The 7,394-nt window shown below is 35.3% G+C and overlaps 1 pseudogene across 1 annotated transcript; it reads right to left on the reverse strand.

The window, feature by feature from the left end:
* Positions 1–3,344: 3,344 nt before the first annotated feature.
* LOC116480531 (elongation factor 1-alpha 1-like) lies at positions 3,345–4,842 on the reverse strand (annotated as a pseudogene). Its single transcript, XR_004251322.2, has one exon. The product of XR_004251322.2 is annotated as an elongation factor 1-alpha 1-like (transcript).
* Between the last annotated feature and the right edge of the window lie 2,552 nt (positions 4,843–7,394).

Below are 7,394 nucleotides of genomic sequence, written 5' to 3' on the forward strand. Positions count from 1 at the left end.
AAAGGCAAGATTAAATTTATATTGTCTACAAGAAACATGTTTTAAATATGAAGACATAGACTACTATAAAGATGGACAGTAAATAGAAGAAAAAAGAAATACCATGTAAATAGTCAGCTTAAGAAGATTGAAATTGATATATTAAAATCAGATAAAACAGACTATCAGATAAAGAGTAAAAATTACAGTATTATCAAAGATAAAGAGAGCCCTTCATAATGGTAACATTATCTATTGGGGCCTTTTTATCTCAATTAATTGGTAAGATTTAATAATAAAAAATGTGTATACACTTAATAATAGAGCCTCAAAATACAAGAAGTGAAAATTGATACAACTAAGGCAAAAATAAACAATAGAAAAATTATAGTAGGAAAATTTAACACCCTTCTCTCAGGAATTGATAGAACAACTAGACAAAAAAAATCAACAAAATGTGATATCTCATTGTACTTTTGATTTGCAATTTCCTGGTGATTAGTGGTGTTGAGTATCTTTTCAGATATTTTTTGGCCACTTTTATGTCTTCTTTGGAAAAATGTTTATTTAAGTCCTTTGTCCATTATTTAATGGGGTTATTTGTTCTTTTGCTATTGAGTTGTATGAGTTCCTTATATATTTTGGATATTCACTCCTTATTAGATACATAGCTTGTAATTATTTTCTTCCATTATGTAAGTTGTCTTTTCATTTTCTCAAGTCCAAAAAATCATTGCCGAGACGGAAACAGAAAAACAATAGAGAAAAATCAATGAAACAAAAAGCTGGTCTTAGAAGAGATCAGTAAAATTGATGACCCTGTAGCAAGATTGACCAAGTGAGAAAAAAAGAAAACACAGACATCAAAAGAAAAATAAGAGGATATAACAGACAATTCTATGTCCAAAAATTTGATAATTTACATAATTAGTTCAATGTCTTGAAAGATCTAAACTACCAGAACTCACTGAAGAAGAAATAAATAACTCAGATAATACTATATTTATTTTAAATTGGATTTGCAATTAAAAACCTTCCAACAAAGAAAACTACAGGCCTAGATTGTTTCACTGGTGAATTCTACAAAACATTTAAAGAAGAAATAATACTAATTGTATACCATCTCTTTAAGAAAACAGGAGAGAGGCAACTTCTTAACTAATTTTATGTGGCCAGCATTACCTTAATACTCAAACTAGACAAAGACATTACTAGAAAACAAAACTATAGACCAATATCCCTCATGAACATAAATGCAAAAATTCTCAACAAAATATTAGGAAATCAAATCCAGCAATAACTACATATGATAATATATCATAACCAATAGGTGTTTATACCAGATTTGGTTCAACATTCAGAAATCAATGAATGTAAGTCACAATATTAACAGCCTAAAGAAGAAAAACCATATGATTATGTCAATAGATACCCAAAAATATTTGGTAAAATTCAACATCTATTTATCATTTAAAAAAAAACTTTCAGGAATCTAAAAAAATAAGGAAACTTCCATACTGATAGATGGCATATCACACACACACACACATACACACACACAACATACAACAAACAAACAACTATAGCTATTAATGTTGAAAAGCTAAGCGCTTTTTTCCTAAGCTTAGAAACAAGGTAATGATGCCCCCTATCACCACTCCTATTCAATATTTTACAAAAACTCCAGCCCATGTAACAAGATTTTTTTAAAAGATGATTGAAAATAAACAAAACTCCCTCTGAAAACATTATTTTTCCTCTAAAACCTTCTAAAAATCCATTTTTAAAAGGTTCATAGAACTAATAAGTGAGTTCAGGATACACAATCAAGATACAAAATCAATTGCATTTCTATAGGCTAGCACAGAATTCCAAAAATATAGAGTTCAAAATTTACAAAACTGTGCCACTTACAATAACATACAAAAAATGAACTAGTTAGGTGTCAGTCCTACAAAATATGTATAGAATTTGTATGCAGAAAACTACAACACATTGATAAAAGAAAACAAGTAAGATCTAAATAAATGGAAAGACATACGATGTTCATGGAATGGAAGATTTAATCTTGATAAGATGTCAATTCCCTCAGATTGAGCAATAGTCACAATGCAATGCAAATCAAAATCTCAAAGATCTATTTCATAGATAATAAGAAGCTGAATCTAAAACTTACATGGAAAGACAAAGGAATTAATACAGCCAGAACAGTTTTGAAAAAGAAAAAGTTGGACCACCCACACTACTTAATATAAAAACTCATAAGTTTAAAGTTATCAATATATTGTGGTATTCTTAAAAAATGTACACATACAGATCAGTCATATAAAATAAAAAATGCAGAAATAGATTCTACAAATATAGTCAACAGATTTTTGGCAAGTGTGCAAAAGCAAACCAATACAGAAGAGTTCCTCTTTTCAACAAATGATGTTGAAGCAATTGGATAGTCATCAGGAAAAATACAAGAACAAAAAGTTAACCTCAATCTGTATCTTACATCTTACACAAAAATTAACTCAAAAAGCACCATAGAATAAAATTTTAAAGTGTATCTATAAAGCATCTAAAAGAAAACAAATAAGAAAATCTTTATAACCTTGAGTTAAGCAAAGTTATTTAGCTATAACACCAGAAGTATGATCCATAAAAGAAATAAATTAATAAATTAGACCCCATTTAAATTAAAATTTTTTACCTGTTAAAAACACTCTTACATGAATGAAAAGACAAGGCACAGGCTGGTAGAAAATATTTTCATTAGATACATTTGACTGAACACTTGTATTCAAAATACGTAAATAGCTCTCAAAACTCAACAGTAGATTGGCTCAGGCCCTGAATCTCAGCAGTTTGGGAGGTTGAGATGGGAGGATATCTTGAGCCCAGTTTAAGACCAGTCTGGGCAACATAGTGAGACCCTTGTCTCTACAAAAATGTTTAAAATTAGCCGGGTGTGGTGGTGAACACCTGTAGTCCCAGCTACTCAAGAGGCTGAGGTGGGAGGATTTCTTGAGCCCAGGAGATTGAGGTTGCAGTAATTCATGATTGTGCCACTGCACCCCAGCCTAAGACCCTGTCAAAACAAACAAACAAAAAATCTCAGCAATAAGAAAACAACACGATTTTTTTTTTTCTCATTAAACTTTTTTAATGGGTCTCAAAATTCTGTGACAAATTTTTGGTCAAGTTGTTTCCATTAAAAAGTACTGATTTTAAAAACTAATAACTTAAAACTGCCACACGCAAAAAAGAAAACCAAAGTGGTCCACAAAACATTCTCCTTTCCTTCTGAAGGTTTTATAATGCATTGTTATCATTAACCAGTCTTTTACTACTAAACTTAAATGGCCAATTGAAACAAATAGATCTGAGACCGTTCTTCCACCACTGATTAGGAGTGGTGTAGCAGGTATTAGGGATAATATTCATTTAGCCTTCTGAGCTTTCTGGGCAGACTTGGTGACCTTGCCAGCTCCAGCAGCCTTCTTGCCCACTGCTTTGATGACACCCACTGCAACTGTCTGTCTCATATCACGAACAGCAAAGCGACCCAAAGGTGGATAGTCTGAGAAGCTCTCAACACACATGGTCTTGCCAGGAACCATATCAACAATGGCAGCATCGCCAGACTTCAAGAATTTAGGGCCATCTTCCAGCTTTTTACCAGAACGGCGATCAATCTTTTCCTTCAGCTCAGCAAACTTGCATGCAATGTGAGCCGTGTGGCAATCCAATACAGGGGCATAGCCAGCGCTTATTTGCCCTGGATGGTTCAGGATAATCACCTGAGCAGTGAAGCCAGCTGCTTCCATTGGTGGGTCATTTTTGCTGTCACCAGCAACGTTGCCACGACGAACATCCTTGACAGACACATTCTTGACATTGAAGCCCACATTGTCCCCAGGAAGAGCTTCACTCAAAGCTTCGTGGTGCATTTCGACAGATTTTACTTCTGTTGTAACGTTGACTGGAGCAAAGGTGACCACCATACCAGGTTTGAGAACACCAGTCTCCACTCAGCCAACAGGAACGGTACCAATACCACCAATTTTGTAGACATCCTGGAGAGGCAGGCGCAAGGGCTTGTCAGTTGGACGAGTTGGTGGTAGGATGCAGTCCAGAGCCTCAAGCAGCATGGTTCCACTGGCATTGCCATCCTTATGGGTGACTTTCCATCCCTTGAACCAAGGCATGTTAGCACTTGGCTCCAGCATGTTATCACCATTCCAACCAGAAATTGGCACAAATGCTACTGTGTCGGGGTTGTAGCCAATTTTCTTAATGTAAGTGCTGACTTCCTTAACAATTTCCTCATATCTCTTCTGGCTGTAAGGTGGCTCAGTGGAATCCATTTTGTTAACACCAACAATTAGTTGTTTCACACCCAGTGTGTAAGCCAGAAGGGCATGCTCTCGGGTCTGCCCATTCTTGGAGATACCAGCTTCAAATTCACCAACACCAGCAGCAACAATCAGGACAGCACAGTCAGCCTGAGATGTCCCTGCAATCGTGTTTTTGATGAAGTCTCTGTGTCCTGGGGCATCAATGATAGTCACATAGTACTTGCTGGTCTCAAATTTCCACAAGGAGATATCAATGGTGATACCACGTTCACGCTCAGCTTTCAGTTTATCCAAGACCCAGGCATACTTGAAGGAGCCCTTTCCCATCTCAGCAGCCTCCTTCTCAAATTTTTCAATGGTTGTTTTGTCGATGCCACTGCATTTATAGATCAGATGGCCAGTAGTGGTGGACTTGCCCGAATCTACATGTCCAATGACGACAATGTTGATATGAGTCTTTTCCTTTCCCATTTTGGCTTTTAGGGGTAGTTTTCAAGAGACCTGTGTTCTGGTGGCAAACCCGTTGCGAAAAAAAAGAACACGATTTTTTTTAAATGAGGAAAGATCTAGACACTTCACTAATGAGGAAATATAGATGGCAAATAAGCATATGAGAAGATGCCCAACATCATTACTCATTAAGGAAATGCAAATTTAAGACAAAAAATTACTACTACATACCTATTACAGTTGCTAAAGAAAAAGGCAATATCAAGTGCTTGTGAATATGCAGAACAATTGGAACTCTCATACATTGTTGACTGAAATGGAAAATTATGCAGGTACTTTGGAAAAACTTGTTGGCAGTTTCTTAGAAACATATGCATACCTAATCCAGCAATCTCACTTCTATGTATTTACCCAAGAAATTTATTTATTTATCCATGAAATGTATGTTTGCTAAAAATCTATACACAAATATTCATAGAAGCTTTATTTATAATTGTCAAAAACTAGAAACAACTCAAGTATCCATCAACATGTGAAAGAATAAATAAAATGTGGTATACTTTGAGATACTTAATGCAATATTACTTAGAAAAGCAGGGAATAAACTGATACAATCAATTACATGAATTAATCTTATAATTTTTATGGTAAGTGAAGGAATCCACATATAATAGAGTGCATACTTAAGATTCCATTTAGGTAAAATGCAAACTAATACAAGAGGGAGTTGAAAAGTTTGTGAACAAAATTGAATGAAAAGACAAAATAGAAAATGTGAACTTTATTTCTCAACATAAGTTCCATCAAAGTCATGACACATTTGTATGTGATGGCATCAGACATTTAGTTCATCCCTAAAGAACTGAACTTCCTGGGAATTTAAACAATGTCAATACTGTGTTTTGTTTTGTTTTAACACTGTTAGCTGAAGAAAAATGGGTATCCTTTACAGACTTTTTTAAGATTAGGAAACAAAAAGAAGTCAGGAGCCAAATCAGGACTGTAAGCCTAACGATTTCCCATCAAAACACTTGCAAAATTATCCTTGTCGGATGAGAAGAATGAGCAGGAGCATTGTCGTGGTGAAGGACTCTCTGGTGAAGCTTTCCTGGGTATTGTTCTGACAAAACTTTGGCTAACTTTCTCAAAACATTTTCATAATGAGCAGATGTTACCATTATTTGACCCTCCGGAGAGTCAGCAAGCAAAATGCCTTGAGCATCCACCAAAAAACCATTACCATGACTTTTGCTCTTGACTGGTCCAATTTTGTTTTGACTGGACCATTTCCACCTGTTGGCTGCCATTATATTGCTTGTCCTTTGTCTTTAGGATCATATTGGTAAAGCCATGTTTTATCTCCTGTTATAATTCTTCAAAGAAATGTTTCTGGTTCTTGATCCCATTGTTTAAAATGTCCATTGAAAGCTCTGCTCTTGGCTCCAGCTTATGTGGGCATCTTTCAGTCAGAATATGGAAGCTGAACCAATTGAGATGTCTATGGTGCTGGCTATTGTTCATGCTGTTAATCATCGGTCCTCTTCAATTAGAGTGGAACAAGATTATTTTTTCCCTGACAAATTGATGTGATAGTCTGCTACTGCAGGCTTCATCTTCAATATCATCTTGTCCCTTCTTAAAATGAGCTACCCATCTGTAACTGTGGATTTCTTTGGGGCATTGCCTCCTTAAACATTTTGTGAAGCATCAGTGATTTTACCCTTCTTCCACCCAAGCTTCAGCGTTAAGTGGATGTTCGTTCTTGCTTCAATTTTAGCAGAATTCATGTTGCTGTGATAGGGGGTCTTTCAAACCTATGTCTTTCTTATCCTTCTTAGTGCCTCAAACTAGATCCTGTTCAGATATGTTATAACTACCTAGTACAAGTTTATTTTGGCACAAAAAATATTTTAAATCCATCATAGGTTTTCCATACTATGCATTTTCTGTGAATTATTTGAAGACTCCGCATATATACTGAAGAAAAGAAAATCAGTGGTTGTCTATAACCATGGGTGAAGGGGAGAATGGAGTGTGGTATGAAGAAGTTTTTGAAGGTAAAGAAATATTCTGTATCTTGATTGTAGTGGTTGTGACATGGGTGTATACAACTGTCAAACTCATTGTATTGTATACTTGAAATAGATGCAGTTTATTGTAAATAAATAACTTCTTATCAAATAGATTAAACAAATTTCTCATATCATTTTTCTCTCTTATGATGTTTTTCTTTCTCCTAAAAGTAAATGAAACAAAGTTTTTTCTGTCTAATGAAGTGATTTGCATAATGAAGTCACTGATATACGACCCTTCTAGAGTTTCTGACCAGCCATTATAGTTTCATCTTTTTCCCCCACCTGCTTCCTTGAATGTGAATAAAGTGTCTAAGCATTGACCCCATTTCTGTAGGCACTGTCCATCCCCCTACCACAAAGAGCCAGCTCTCCCCAAAGATGCTTCCTTGTGTCGCCCAGGTGATTGTTCACCACACTTGACTCCTAGAATAGCTGTGGCCCAGAATTTGGAAGTTAGTGCTCCAGGAGATACAGTTTTCCTTTGATTTGAACTAAACTTCTTGAGTCCTGTATTTTTTTACTGACTGATATTCAGATGTTACTG

Source organism: Hylobates moloch, unplaced genomic scaffold (genome assembly GCF_009828535.3).
Source record: "Hylobates moloch isolate HMO894 unplaced genomic scaffold, HMol_V3 SCAFFOLD_13, whole genome shotgun sequence".
Lineage (NCBI taxonomy): Eukaryota > Metazoa > Chordata > Mammalia > Primates > Hylobatidae > Hylobates > Hylobates moloch.